This window comes from Pteropus medius, unplaced genomic scaffold, assembly GCF_902729225.1.
Source record: "Pteropus medius unplaced genomic scaffold, Ma_sr-lr_union100, whole genome shotgun sequence".
NCBI lineage: Eukaryota > Metazoa > Chordata > Mammalia > Chiroptera > Pteropodidae > Pteropus > Pteropus medius.
In genome coordinates this window covers 7,004,613-7,019,334 of record NW_024354499.1, presented here as the reverse complement: position 1 = coordinate 7,019,334, position 14,722 = coordinate 7,004,613, and the positions used below count along the sequence as shown (strand labels likewise).

Sequence of the window (14,722 nt, the reverse complement as noted above, 5' to 3'; positions counted from 1 at the left end):
AAACCCAACACATAGCTACTGAATGCATCATGTTAACCCCCAAATATCCTCCACAGTATTGGCTATCTCAGGAATGGCTTCAACATCCAATCTGTTGCTTAAAGCCAAAAATCTCAGTGCCATCCTTGATTCCTCCCTAGGTAAAGTTTCTAAAGCTACACCTGGCACCATCAAATATCTCAGGCATCCTCCCATCCACTTCTTTAATCTAGGTCACTAGCCTTTCTCCTCAGGATTACTGCAACTGCCTCCCCATTGGTCTCCCTGCCTCCAGTTCCCTCCTTCTCCACATAGAAAGCTAAATACATGATACAGAACGCATACCTAGTCCCTCTCTTTCTCCAGTTTAAAGCTTTCAGTAGGTTTCTGTTGACCATGGGATCAAATTCTCAAAAAACAACCAACATGCCCCACATACTCTACTTTGCCATCCTGAAGAGACATGATCTGTCACATCAGCCTGAGAAAGGGCCATGTTTTGAGACAAGAATTCAAGGTACTTCTATTTTAACTTAGTTGATTAGACCAAGAATTTATCCTATAATAACAAAGAATCAAACAGCCAAAATTTCAGATTAGCAAAATTTTAGGCCTTTTCTGCCCATACCAAAAAAAAAAAAAAAGTTTTCAAACTCTTAAAAGAAAAAGAGAAGAGAGACAAAGATCATTGTGACTGGCAGTGGTGAGCATTTTTCTGGACTAACTATGCCCAGAACAGTTGGGTCGTCACTCTTGCTGGGACTGGTCCTATGGGTAGGAGCAGGGAAACAAAACATATAGATCTTCACTGAAGGAAGGCAGGACTTAGGGAACAATTCTAAGCTGTCCCTGCTGCCCCAACTTTCTAAAGATAAAGGAGTGGTTTTAAAAAGTTTTACAAAAATGAAAAAATAAGCCTGAAAACTCTTATCTCATTTTCTCTCATATTCCTGCTTACCTAACTCTGAACTTATCTTAGGGTGAAAAATAAGCTGTAGTTTTAATTATTCTACCAAGTAACTTCACAGAACAAAATCAAAGAGCACGGGGATAACAACCATTTTGTGAGCTGATTAAAGGAATAGAACTTTAATTATAATACTTCTCTATTTTACACTGATGGAAAGGAGAGCATGGTCAACATTACATGGTGTTCAGCCAAGGAAAGGAAGTGTTCTAGGCAAACACCCAGCTCCACATTATTGTGATATCAGGATTCTTGCCTATTTTGCTCATTATTGCATCCTCTATGCCGAGCACAGTGCCTGACACTCAATAAATATTTCCAAGTAAAATTAGAAAGATCACTCTGGTTGCACTTAGAAAATTGATAAGAGGCAAGAAACTATTGGAATATTCCAAAAGAGAGATGTTTCTAACCTAAATATATGGTCCCTGGATCAGTAGCATCAGTATCAGCTCGGGACACGTTAGAAATGCATTTTCTCAGGCCCCACCCCAAACCTACTGAATCAGAAACCATGGAAGAAGAGCCCAGCAATCTGTGCTTTAACAAACTCTTCAGATGAATCTGACGATTGTTCAAGTTTGAGAACCACTGGTGTAGAGGCAATAGAGACAGCAAAGGTGGTTAGGAAATCTCTTTACAAGATGAATTAAGGCAAAACAAAGTTCCAACTCGTATTAGCTATGAGATTTTGAGTTTATCCTCTCTGCTTTAGTCTCCTTCTTGGTAATAGGATATTAGTATCCTTTCTCATTCAGTTATCACACAGAGTAAATTAAGATAATCCATAAATAAAATTCTTAGGCAGTTCTTAATAAATATAATTAGGATTAAACTTACTTTGAAGATGTAAAATGACTCCTAGACCAGCAAGAGGAGACCATAACATGACCTATGTATTAACACACCCACAGAAAGGATCTCTCATTCCAAAGAGGGGCTGGTTATCATCATAGTCTAGAAAACCAGAGTTGGTATATGAAATGTTGGCCAGTTACCACCCAGAAAAGGGAGGAGGCTTAGCCAAGTGATTAGAGAAATTCCAGGCCCATTGACAAGTCCATCTTGGGACAGAGATAGGCTCATGGAATTGTAACCAACAGTTGAGGAGGTGTCTGGTCCCACTGATGAAAGTATCTCTAGTACGAGGTGGTCCTCTTAGTCTGCTGACATTAAACCTTCGAAACCTGTATTAAATTTCCTTTGTTCTGAGTCTATGTCCATCAAGCAACTCTCTCATTCTTATTTGACTTTAAATTTTGCCTTCAGAGAGAGAAAGTGGTTGTCATGGGGACATAAATGTTTTTTGTATGCTGGCTAGCATAATTATTTTTTGTCTTATTGTAAATTTATAACTAGCATTTGGTGTTGTCATATGAGTCACATAAATCTGGATGATGTGAGTCTGACCCAAAGATGAATCTATTTCATACCAAACTGACAGATCTGGATTTGGGTTTCCAAGCCAAAGGGCAGACCCAGGGCCATGATAAATTCTCCAAAATAAAAAATATGTGTGGTCTTGCAGTATATATCCTGCCTGGATAAAATACCTTGATATTGCCTCATAAGCCCTCTCCCACATATACATGCAACCTTTATTAGTTATTTATTGTATTGTAATAAATTACTCCAAAATCTAGCAGCTTAAAACAACAAACATTTATGATTTCACAGTTCTGTGGATCAGGAGTCCAAGGGTGGCTTAGCTGAGTGATTCTTACTCAGAGTCTCTCCTAAGGCTTCAATCAAGATGTTGGCTGGGGCCACAGTCATCTCAAGGCCCAATTGAGGAAAGTCTTGCTTCCAGGCTCGTTCGCATGGCCAGTGGCAGGTGCTTGCAGGCTGATGGCTAGAGAGACATCAGCTCCTTACCACATGGGTCTTTCCACAGGGCAGCTCATAACAGAGTGCCTGCTTCCCTCAGAGTGAGCCAGCAAAAGATGGGGAGACAGTGAGCAAGACAGAGCCATGGTCTATTGTTATCTAATCTCAGAAGTGACATCCCATCATTATTGCTATATGCTAGTCATTAGAAACAAGACACTAGGTCCAGCTCCCACTCAAAGAGAGGGGACTAAGGACCGTAGGGATTATAGGAAGTCATCTTAGAAGTTGCCTATCATAAAACTGTTTTGAATTCAAGTGTGCAAAAGTATAATATTTGTGTTAGGTGTTTTACATAGTTACAAATACATATTGTTCACCTACTATGAGACTTTTATAGAGATGGACATGGGGACATAATTTACTCTGAAGAAAGCATTGTAATACAGAATGATGATTGCTGAGATGGAGGTTTGCACCCTCTGTTGCCCTTGCATGTTGAAATGCATTTCATCCAGACTAGGGCAGTCGAGAAGTTTCCCAAAAGAAAGAATTGAGCTGATTCCTGAAGATATAATGTGCATAACTGAGGAAGTCAGAAGAGATTAGGATTAGTCAGGAAAAAATTAGAAAAGAGTATCCCACCCCCATCCCCTGCCCCTCACACACAGAAATCAGTCCTGTGTTATTCATTCGCATTTTACATGAGAAGACGATGAGGGTGGGGAGGTGGATAGGTCCAGGGCATGAAGGGATTTGGAAGTCATAATAACGATTTTTTCTTTAGGACGACACTGAGGAGTGTTCAGAGATTTGAAAAAGAACAGAAAAAAAAGGATGACAAGATCAGGTTTGCACTTTAGAAAGGTCCTTGGCACTGCAGAGTGGAGAACGGACTGGAGCTGCAGCTCAGAGAGCTGATTTAAGAGGCCGAGGCAGTAATCCCAGCAAGACATGACAGTGTCTTGAGCTCAGGTGGCATCTGGAGGCAAATGAGAAGTGACAGTGGGTATTTAGGACAAAGAGTGAACAAGCCATGCTAATTCATGGAATGGGGGAAGCTTTAGATTCATTCCTGGGCAATTCAGTGGACAGTGGCATCATCTGCTGAGGGAGGGAACATGGGAAGAGGAACAGATTTGTTGGAACAGGTTGAGTGTGATTTGGAACCATTAAGCTTGGGGTACATACATCACACATAAGCATGAAAGTGCACTAGAGAGCCTGAGGGGAGTTTGGAGCTTAGGAGAGAGGCCTGGGTGAGGGTAGTAGCAACTGGAATCACTGGAATGAGGAGGCCACTGAGGAGGGGCTGGGGTGTGAGATAAGAAGGAGGCCTACGACAGAGCCCTGGAGAATAGCAACTTCTAAGGGACGTGCAGGTGAAATGAGCCATGAAAGATCCAGAGAAGGAGAAGCCAGAGAGAGGTGAAGGAAACCCGGACATGCTGGAGGATTGATAAAAGAGAGGAGACAGAAGAGGGATGGCCAACAAGTGCCAAAGGTCCTGAGATGGCAGGTCAGATGAAGCTGACAACTGGCCTTTGCTATTGTTCCAGAGAGTTGAATGATTGCTGTAGTGAGCACTGTTTAGTAAGAAGCCGCATTGCTAGTAAGTGTATGTATGTGTATATATGTATGTATTTATACTTTCCAGAGAGCATATGGGAGTTGAGATATTGAAAACATCGAGTACAGATGTTACAAGAAAACTTGCTTGAGATACAGCTAATTGGTCATAGAGCTTCCTTTTCCCACTCCAACTCTTAAGCAAGTCTCCTTTCTGTTTCTAAAAATGTGAGTTGGCCTCCACTTATTCTAACTTCAAGGAAGACTGGAGTTTGTGGGTTTCAGGACCTTGAGGAGATTGTGATTCTCCCTGGAGAAGAAAGGGTAGGGTAGAGGCCAAAATTTAGAGGTGAGAAGGAAGCCCCTAGACCTAGAGAGATTAGTAGAACCAGCTGCTACTGAAGAATGGGTGGGGGTTGAAGTAATGCACAATGTACATGAGATCCCTGGGTCAGAGACAACGGACTTTATTACTCATAACACAGGAAGCAGCATGAGCATCAGCATGTTTGCAAAGTTTCCCTTTGCCAACATTCAATTCTGAGCTCAGAACACTCCCTGCTCAAGCTGTATCATATTTCAGGGCTCTTTACATTGCTCTATCATGTATTCATTATGTATCTTTTTTTCAGTTTATTAAATATGTATTGAGTTGCTACTAGGCTAGAAACTCTGCTAGGCAATGAGAACTCACACTTCCCTTCCTCAGGTAACCAAACCTGAGGAAATCTCAGGCACATATTTTTAAACCAAGTGTTCACTATTATGGAAGCCAATGATGTTATGTGATTTTTAAGTAGGTAAATAAGATGCTATATTACCAGACAAAATTAAACCCGTAGGAAAAATAATTGTTTGATCTTTTAATTCTTGGAAATAAACTACTTTATTTATATGCCTTGATATTATTAGCAAAGATGCACTTGTGATTTTAAGAATGTAACAGAAAATGAATTAAATAGAAAGTATACAAGAAAACACCAACAAATCTCTTGCTATTTTTTTAAAAGGAAGAAAATGTCCAAATTGACCAACAAAGTAAATAAACTGAGATCTGAGAAGAGACCATGACTTAGGTTGTGCTCTCCCTCTCACTTTGCTAAGGGAAAAAGAGAATGACTACTCAGGTGACAACACAGGCCAGTTGCGCCACAGGCTCTGAGCATTACAGCTCATCATCATGGTACCCGGTGAGCTGTAGGTCCAGAAATATCTATCCAGTAACACACATTAAAAATAATCCCTCACAGGGTAGTCATGGCACTTTTCCCCACCCGTGCAACACACTGTCCTGGCAAATTAACAAAATACTACTTAATAGCCAATTACAAGCCAGGTTTCAGCCAGCTTATCAAAAAAGATGTGAGGGCTGGTGATTGTAGGGAAAGAATTCCATAATGAACAAATTTTTGAAATGGCAGAACTCTAACTAAACTGTAATTAATTAAACCTACACCCTACCCTTTCCTCCTAGGGCCTCAGCACCAGCCAACTAACGGAGTGCCTTCCGGTCAAGACCGAGCTAACAAAAACTCTGTGTTAGGTGTTATTGCTCCCGGTTTGTGGAAAGAATACTGAGTTTAATAACTTATTGAAAGTCACTTTCACTTAGCTAAATGAGTGTTTGATTCAAACCAGGTCTATCAAATTTCCAAATCTGTGCTTTTCAGGGCAGGAAAGAGAGAAAGTTTGCTGAAGGCCAATCCTTACCCCTTCCCACACCTGCCAGAGCAGCTCCACACTGCTCCTGAGCATCTGGCTGAGATTACATTCAAACAAGTGCTTTTTTTTTTTTTTTGCTGGTTAAAAAGAAAGAAACGAAAAGAAAAACCAATACCTTGCATTGCACTACTCAGATATTTTGAGGCTGAATTAAATAAGACCCAATGTTTATTTATTATCAAAATTCTCAGTGGTTCTCAAATCTTATGTACTTAAGAATCAATTTGAGTGTTTGTTTAACCTGGAGATTTCTAAGCCCCACCCTCAGAGATTAAGTAGAATGGTCCGGGGTGAAGTGCAGGAATTTGCAGTTTTAACAGGTGCCCCAGGAGAATTTGATGCAAGTGGGGAGAGAGCTGCATTTTGAAAACTGAGCAAAGATATTTAGAAATAAATGTGAGTGCTGGAAGTGGTCTAATCTGACCCACTCAGTATAAGCGCCACCCACTTTCGAAAGCCCTCTTTGATTGGCCAGCAAAGACGTGTCTTAAATCCTGGATCTGCACCCTGATTTGAAGTTGGAGAAAGAATAGTTAACTGCAGTGGGAAAGAAAAGGTAAGTCTTTGGAGTCAATATAAACTTCACTTAAGATGGGAGGCTATGAACAAAGGCCATGTAAAGGAGAAAGCTAGAGTGGGCTGAAGCCAGCAGAAAGGAAACCCTCAATCAGAAGAACAAGTGAGCAGAAATGAAAGAAATGAACAAATAAATTATCTTCCTGAATAACATTGAGTAGTATTTCTTAGGAACTCAGCGGTGGGCACATTTCTAATCTGCAAATCAAGGCTTGAGAGCCAGCTACTGGCCAGTCTCTTTCAGCTGAGAGGATGTTCTGAGAATCCTTCCTTCTTGGGCTCAGCATTGCTGGTGCTTCCCAGAAAGGATTATGGACAAGAATGTGAGGTCTACAAAGCAACAAGGATGGGATTAGTAGAAGCCCCAGGTTCGTGTTGCAGGAGTTAGATATAGCAATCTGTAAGTTAGGGGAACTTCAAGCTGTGTTTGTTGAGGACTTTATATGACATTGACAAGAATTACAATCTACATCAAACTTATCTCCTAGTTGGAGATAAGTGAGAGGGGTTTGTGGTCTCAATGCCCCCCTGCAGCCGCCCATGCACATGAGATAGAACTGATGATTATTTGGTTTAACTCGCTTTCCTCCCTTTGCTGTTTCCTCCAAGAGAGACAGAAGCTATGAAGAAGGTTCCAGTGTTATTGAATTTGCACTAGACAAGGTTTCGTTCAGCTCACAGCAGGAAGGGCCCGCCGTGTCTGGTACAGCCAGGAGCCTGGCAGCACGCACACTGAGAGAGTCAGCCCCAAACTAGCTGCATGGTGGATCGTCAAAACCATAAGCAGCTTTCACTGCAGAAACATGGCTGGCCTGGGGTGACCAGTGGTCTGTGTGTGTTACTGGGACATTTCCCACAGATGCTAGTTATCCATGTGGATGTGTAGGCAGGTCGTGAGTGGTTCTCAAACCTGGCTGTTCCCTCTCAGCATCTTCTGTGGGATTTTTCTCTTACCTATTTCTTATATATCCAGAGACTTTTGACCTGCTGGGCACTGCGCCCCCCACAATCTCCCACAGGGACCTCAAACTCACCATATTCCAAACTGAATTAATTGTTTCCTTCCTATCCAGATCTGCTCTTGTGTTTCTATCTTAACAGATGAAATCCTGAGCCACCAGCTGCCCAAATTACAATCTTGGGAATCTTCATTTACTCCTCCCTCTTACTTACCCTGGTCTTGTGGATTTTACTTCATAAATACTTTTTATATCCATCCCCTCCTCTGGATCCTTTGCCACTGCTCTGGCTCAAGTCTTCATCATGTCTTCCGTAGATCTGCAATTGCTTCCTTACTGATCTCTCTTCCAGAGTTTCTCAAAGGAGATGCTACTGGCATTTTGGCAAAGGAAATTGTGCATTTGTACAAAATGCTTCCAGCATCCTAAGATTTTTAGCATCCATTGCCTGCATGCATGAAATGTCAGTAGTGCCCCCTAGGTGCAGTAACCAATCTCTCCTCCCACACGTGGTGCTAGAAAGGAGTTTATTGCTTGTCAGACACCCAATGATAGCAAGGGGCAAAGTAGAGCCTCAGAAACGATCAGGGGTGACCTAATCTGGAGTCAGGATCCTGTGCTCTTGATGGGACTTGTATACCCTCCTAAAATAGGAATGTGGCTCCTCCAAGGGGCTTAGATGCAGTAGACATTGCATCTCTGTCCATGCCTTGTCCTTCTTCAATTGTAAATTCAATCTCCTTTATTTTTTTTCTTATTCTACACATTATTCTCAGGAGACTTGCAAGCTCCAAATGTCATGTAAATGCCAATTTCTCTCAAACTTGCATCTCTAGCCAGAATATCTCTTCTGACATGGAAACCCTTATATATATTGATGTTTATTATATGAAAAAGGTGGCTATTCAGATCAGTTCAGAAAGGTAAACTATTCAACAGGTTGGGTCCATACGTATGGGAAAAGGTTGGGGTAGATCCTCAACCAATTATAGAAGTATGTTCCTGATCATTAAAAATATTAATATAAAAATTATAAAGTCATAGAAGAAAATATAAAAGGTATGTACCTTTTGATGGTTCTGGTTCAAGAACCAGAACTGAACTCACCTCCTCCCACAGACACATTGAGTCTACAGCTACATTTAGAACAATTTCCTCTAAAAGAAACCTAAAGGCTGACTATACATTGGGCCAGTGAGAAGAAAACCACATTGAAATAGGTAAGAAAGGATGGGATATGATCTTGCCATAAACCTTAACCACCCCCCCATACCCCACCTCCCCCCACAGTATGGGGATCCGTAATCTAGAGGGAACTCAAAACCTGAATATCAATTCCTGAGGAGTGAAGGGTTCAAGCTCCAACTTCTAAGATCTGCACCAGAGAGATGAACCTTCAAAACATCTGGTTTTGGAAACCAACAGGACTCCCAGCCACAAGATCCACAAGACTGTAGCAATCTGAGAATTAGCTCTCAAAGTGCTCACGTGCTCAGACTTACCCACTCCAGGGCCCAGGACAGAAGCAGCCAATGGAGCTCAGACTTTAAGTGGAAGAGGCTCATTTGTTTCTATTAGAGTGTCAGCCTGAGAGGTGGACATCTAGTTTAATACATACATCTAAGAGCCTGCTGGAACACTCTCCAGGTCAGGATTGGTGGGCACCATCTTTGCACTCGAGCAGGGTGGAGGGTGGGGAATTAGGGGGAGGGAGTCAAAAGGTACAGACTTCCAGTTATAAAATAAATTTTTTTAAAGTATTTAAAATCATCTTGAAACAAAAAGAAAAAAATATGAGCGAGATCAATAAACCTGATTTTATCAATATTAATAACTCCTGAATAACACAAGACACCATAAACAGAATTAAAGACTGAGTAGTACGACCAAGGATTAATATGCAGAAAACTCATACATATGAAATACAGAAAGAACTCATACATAGGAAAAAGAAAAGCATATAATTCAATATTTAACTGTGTAAAACATATTAGTAGGTATTCACAGAAGAAAATAATACGAATGGCCATTAAATATGAAGAGTTTCCATGTACTTAGTAATCCAGGGAATTAAAACTAGAGCCATGATAAAATTATTTCCCCTCTCTAAATTGCAAGAGAGAGAGAGAGAGAATATGGATGGATACAAGATATTTACTCCACACACTGTTGACAGAGTATAAACTTTGAGTGCTGAATTGAAAGGAAATTCGGCAGTATCTTAGAACTTAAACATACTCTTTGACTCAGTAATTCCACATCTTATCTGCTCCCAATGCACATATACACAAGACACATAAAAATGTTCATCGCAGTACTGCTTGTAACAGCGAGAAATCGAAAGAAATATGATGGCAAAATACAGAATGGCACATCAATGGCTAAGTATACTACAGTTTTTTTTCTATCTTAAAATACTATACAACAGATTTTTTAAAAGTAATTACATACATATGTACTGACATGGATATTTGGTGAGAAGATATAGGTCCAAAAATAAAACAGTATTATATACTCTTATATAAAAATAAACAGAAAATAACTGCTTTACCTGATAAAGGAAATTGTTGGTAAAGAGTAGCAATGAAAGAGTTAAACCTTTAATTTAGCTTTTTGAGAGTTTTATTACAAAATAAGCCCTTGATATTGTCATAAGGAAATTGAAATAAAAGGATACAACCAGATGTTACCCCCTTTCCTTGACTGACAAAGGAACAAACCGTGAAAATGAAGAACAAAATGTAAGCAATAACATCAGAAAGGAGTCCCTCAGCTTGTGTCCCTTCCCTCCTGAGGAAGAAAAGAACAATCTTCAATGGCAAGCAGTACGTCCGCCAGGTGGCACCACTGACCAACTTCACACTGCAGAAGTGAGCGCTGCAGCTCATCAGGGTCTCTTATGTCCTATACTATTCAGAAACACTTCTCTGGTAACATACTATAAAAATGGTTCCCAAAAGTGTAGTTTTCAGCATCTGCCATTTGCTACTGTGGGGCCTGGGAAATCTATTATTATTTTGTTGATGGAGAGATTTCTCTCACTTCACACCCCCTCTGTCCTTTAGAAAAATGTATTTATTATAATTACATCCCACAAATTTAACAAAGCGCTTTAGACTCTATTAAGTATTATTTCTTAAAGTTTACATCACAAAGTTCCTAATTAGCAGGGTACCACCCAACTACCACTAGGAAGCCGCTATCATTCAGTGACAACCAGACCCCAGCCCTGAGCTCCTCAGCACGCCACAGGGCTCCTCTGTGTGGTGAGGAGATATCAGAGACTTGGTGCTGCTGCTGCTGGAGTAAACTAGGTATGGCTTATGCGTAGATCTGAGGTTATTTCTGATCCTCCTTTTTGTTAAGAATTCAGTGTCAGTGGAGATTTTTAATGCTCAAAACAGCAAAAATTATGTTGTATCATTCTGTTTCTTCTATATCCAAGTGGAGGTGGTGAGTGAGTAGTTGATGAGTCTCAGGTACAATGAAAGGGTCTGAGTTGAATAGAAGGCCCACTTCTGAGAAAATATAAATAAATGCTAGTATTAGAATGATATTTTGAAATATTAATGTTTTTTTCCTCTTGCATATTCCCCCGCCCCCTTTTTTTTTCTGAACTACCACTTCCACCCAAGAATTTGGGCCAGTTTAAGGTAATTGTCTCAGGGGAGGAGAGCAATAGCAGAAAAAAACAGCCTTCTAGTCTCTGTCTTGGCCCAAACTTACTAAGGAGATTAAATGAGATGTCTCTGAGATAAACATCACAATAGTGGGAATACCTTTGAGTCTAAAATCATAATTAAGAGTTTCCTTGGGTGGGGTGGGGCTGAGAGGAAGTCTGGTGTTGAAGTCTGAAGAGTTAAAAAGCTTCCAGAAAAGAATAGCCACAACCTCTCAGCAATTCCCAAGCCGCAGGGGTCCTGAGGAAAGGACCCATGCATGGAAGGAACCATGGTATTACCTGGGTAGAGTTCTTGGGGAGAGCAAAGGACGACAGAGCCCCAGAGAGATCTTTGGGGACCTGCAGCCAGTGAGCAGCCAGTAACATTTCTGAGAGTATTTGATAGTTAATTCTCAACAATGGCACAGAGGAGACAGAGAGCTGTGAAGTAGGGTGGGGATGAACCATAAGATACTGGATTAATTTTCCACTCTTCTTATGGAACAGCAGCAATGCTAATGGTGATGGGGCTCCAGATAGAAAATTGAGTTAAATGTAGATGAAGCTATATTTCTTTTACATGAATCCGAGGACTGAGACACCTCCCTGAAACACAGACAAGTCTTGTTTTCTTATCAATACTGCACAGTAGTGCTAGTTAATGGGGAGACTCCTGGAACATCTATGCTTATTCTAGCATGAGATGGCCACGTGGCTCCCTTATGTACTGAATGGGGTCTGGAAAATGAATCACAGATGTAGAAGGAAATGCCATATTCGTTTGAAACTATAAGCAACAGGAGGCACTGGGCACTGGAGGCTGACTACAAGTAAAGAATGAACAGAGACAAAGGATCATACATCTTTTTATACTTTCAGCTTCAGTATCTTTTAGAGAATCCCCCAGGGCTTCCACTGAAACCTTATCGGTTCCAACAACAAATTTCACTTAGCTAGAATCCTACTCTTATCTGTGGCTCCAGTGAGCACCTCTTTGTTGATGGCCTCTTGATCTATTTCTTCATCCCAGAAACCTCAGCCCAGCTTCAGATACAGGCCTGCAACTGCTGTCCAGCCTCTTTGCAGGATTCGTCCTATGAGCCCTGGAACTCGATATGTCCAAACCATCACTCATCTGTGTCATTTATTCTATGAAAGAAGAAAATAAAAACCTCCCAACCACTTAAAAATACAAAGTTCATTAAATTTCCAGGCAAGGGGCACACACCAAATAAAAAATTTACTAAGAAATTTACAGATGGGGAACAGTTAGAAAGTTTCTCAGTGGTTATGCTAATTAAAGGTTAAATATGTCTGTTTCATTGTTCACTGGTCAGGAAATGTCTTCCAATAGATCTGTTAGGGTCTGTCCTCCCAGGGTCATTTAAGTCCATGGTTTTTTATCAACCAGTTGTGATGAAATATGATATTCAGTTTGGTCATCTCCTGGGCAAGTATAAGTGAAAAAAATTTTTTTTCCCTTTGAAAATTTTACCTTTTTTTTTTTTTGCCACAAAAATCAATGATGGGTTTGAATCTAAATATTGCTTGTTTTGTATTTATTGGATAAATCCTTAAAATGAGATTTCTAGGCCAACAGGTATATGGATTTGTAATTTTATTGGAAATTGTCAGAATATCTTTCATAGTATTATAGCAATTCACCCACCAACAATGTGTAAGCATTTCTGTTTTCTTCCTCTTTGCTGGTTCTGCTTGGTGAGAAACATTAAAACATTTAAAAATGTTGCCGATCTCAGGTGTGAAAATGATATTTCAGTTTCCTATGGGTAAGACTGAGTTTCTTTTTGTAGTTTATTAGTCATTTGCATTTCCTCCTGTATCAGTTCGCATCCTTTGCCCATTTTCTCCTTAGTCTGTTTTTAAGAAGTTTGTAAGCTTTCTTCATATATGAGATATACTACCTATTTGTCTGTTATATGTGTTAAAAGTATTTTGTCCACTCTGTTGTTTTTTGTTTTGATCTGATTTTCTTTATGATGACTTTTTATCATACATGTTTTAAAAAATAGTAGTTCCTCAAATAACATCATTTTGTTCAATGTTCATTCATTATAATATCGATGAGATGCAGTATGAACTTAACTCTTGTTTATATCATTAGCCTGTGATAAAACTGGTTCTATTAGACATAGTTTCACTAGAGTCCTAGAACCTACTGAAGACATTAAGTGAGATCTTACTTTATAGCAATCTTTTCCTTCATGGTTTCTGGATCTTGTACTTTCATAAGGACTCCTCATCCCCAAAGTTTTCAAGTAGTTTCCTAATACCTACGTAAAATACCCTCATTTTCTTTGATTTTTATCTTTTCTTGTGATGTTATTCTTCTCTCCCTCAGTGGAGTGCCCAAAGAAGTGGGTTATTTCCCTCCTGTAGCCTGCTAGCCCTTCCAATAGTGTGGGACATTTCTACAACAGACCTCAAGAGCGTTGGCTTCACTCACATCACTATGACCAGCCTTGCCCGCCCCTCACTCTTTCTTTGTCTTGCTTTCCTCATTTAGGACACAATTCTCTTTCTAAGACTAGAAACCCTCTCTGGAACATGATGTTTTTCTATTTTTCCAACAGCTGCATTCTCATGGCAAAGTTTGGGCAAGAGTTGCTCCTATAACTAGCTTTTTAGAATAAACTAACCGTGCCTGCCTCCTGCCTAGTTCAGGGAAGGGGAGGGACAATTTTGGAAAGAGGCAAAGGAAGTACAAGTAGAGGCTAATGGAGAAAAAACAGGTGAGAGTGGTAACATGGAAGCCAAGGGAAGAAAGAATGCCAGGAAGGAGGAAATTCTCTAAGCTTGGAAAAATAAACTCCCTGGCAGAAATGATGAGAAAGATAGACATTTCAAGGTGCCTGCCCATTTGGGGTTCCTAAATGGAGCAGAGCCAATTTGGTGGGAGTGGGGAGGGGAGGTGGGCAAAGATGACAGTGGAGCAGGCTCAGTAGGGAGGAGTATTTTATTACTGATATCATTTAGAATTGCTGGTGTATGGCGATAATAGAAATCAGACTAACGTTTAGTTGGTTTTATTATTTTTTAAAAAATTCTTTACTAACAAGACATTCCCTTATTCTTGTACCCATTCCCACCCTCCATCACTCCCATAATACAGCACTAAAATGGTAGAGGGTAGTATGAACATTAGATTTGTCCAATATGGGTGAGATTGACAGACAGAGGCCTAGAACTAGAAGAAAAGGGAACTCTATCTGCACAATTAAATAAGTTATTGATTTTTAAGTTGTGCCATAAGGGAAAGCCATGCCTGACCTAAAATACTAAAAATAGGTAATATTTAGGAGGAGAACGCCTAGAAGTATGCTGATATAAATCCTCTCCATCACCCCAAACCTTTGGGAAAAGCCTTGTGGATTGGCTTGAGGTTAGAGTTGATGACAAATCATGGAAATGGGGCAGAAAAAAAGAGACTAGTCTATCACA

General features: G+C 40.2%; 1 pseudogene; it reads right to left on the bottom strand.

Annotated features, from left to right (window-relative positions):
- Nucleotides 1-10,365: 10,365 nt before the first annotated feature.
- On the bottom strand, nt 10,366-10,568 carry LOC120594721 (uncharacterized; annotated as a pseudogene).
- Between the last annotated feature and the right edge of the window lie 4,154 nt (nt 10,569-14,722).